This window comes from Cupressus sempervirens, chromosome 6 (genome assembly GCF_028749045.1).
Source record: "Cupressus sempervirens isolate cs-2001-9-10 chromosome 6, ASM2874904v1, whole genome shotgun sequence".
Lineage (NCBI taxonomy): Eukaryota > Viridiplantae > Streptophyta > Pinopsida > Cupressales > Cupressaceae > Cupressus > Cupressus sempervirens.
The window spans coordinates 48682852-48684396 of NC_143123.1; positions in this window are offsets into that span (position 1 = coordinate 48682852).

Sequence of the window (1545 nt, forward strand, 5' to 3'; positions counted from 1 at the left end):
TGCTCCACTAATGGTATTCATAGACAAAAAATTGTTCCAAGGACTCCATAGGAAAATGGAGTGGTTGAACGCATGAACATGACTATAATGGAGCGTGCAAGGAGCATGAGGTTGCATGTTGGGTTGCCCTTACACATGTGAGCATAGGCTGTCAATACTACTATAGATTTGATTAATAGAGGCCCCTCTACTACTTTGGGCTATGGTATTCCTAAGGAAGCATGGACTAGTAAGAATGTGAGTTATTCTATTCTCAAAACCTTTGGCTATGAAGCTTTTGCTCACATAGATTCTGAAAATAGAACCAAGCTGGAAGTTAAGTCAAAGAAATGTGTATTTCTTACATATGACATTAATGAATTTGGTTATAGGCTTTGAGATTGTGAAAAACATAAAATTTTAAGAAGCAAGGATGTCATATTCAATGAGAAAGTATTGTTCAAAGATCTGTTGCAGCAACATGAGAAGAAAGAAGATGATTATGTAGTGCTAGATGATACTCCAAAAGCTGATATTCCAGCCATTCCTCATGATGTGCAACAATCGCAACAAAAAATACCACACACATTGGTGAATGTTAGACAATTAACAAGGAAAATTAGCCCTCCAGAAATATTCTCTCCCTCTTTGTATTCAATTTTACTTATTGATGCTAGTGAACCTAAATGTTATGATGAAGTTGTGCAGGTGGATACTAAGATTTAGTGGGAGTTTGCAATGAAAGACAAGATGGAATCTTTGCTGAAGAATAATACATGGGATTTATGCAAATTTCTTACAGGTAAAGGAGCTTTACAGAGTAAGTGGGTTTATAGGTTGGAAGAAGAGGAAGGAGGTAAGAAAAGATTTAAAGCCAAGTTAGTTATGAAAGGATTTGCATAGAAAAAGGGCATTTATTTTGATGAGATATTTTCTCCTATTGTTAAGATGATTTCTATCCATACTATTTTAAGTCTTGTGGCTACTGAAGATTTTCATTTAGAGAAGCTTGATGTTAAAACAACCTTCCTTCATGGTGATTTGGATGAAGAGATATATATGGCTCAGCCACATGGATTTATGATCAAAGGTATGGAGAACTTAGTGTGCAAATTGAAGAAAAGTTTATATGGCTTGAAGCAAGGACCTCGGCAATGGTATCTAAAATTTGATAGTTTTATGCATGACCATGGATACAATAGGTGTCATTCAGATCATTATGTTTATTTTAAGAGGTTGGATGATGATAGCTACATTATTTTATGTTTATATGTTGATGATATGCTTGTAGCTAGGTCTAACATGGATCACATTAAGGGGCTGAAACACCAACTAGCACATGCATTTGCTATGAAGGATTTGGGGGCAGCAAAAAAAATCCTTGGTATGAAGATTTGTAGAGATAGGAAGAATAGAACATTGATGCTATCTTAGGCTGATTATGTGGAGAAGGTGTTGCAACATTTCTCTATGGAGAATGCTAAAGCTTTCACCACATCTTTATCTAGTCATTTGAAGTTGACTAAGGAGATGTGTCCTAAGACACAAAAAGAGGAGGATAAGATG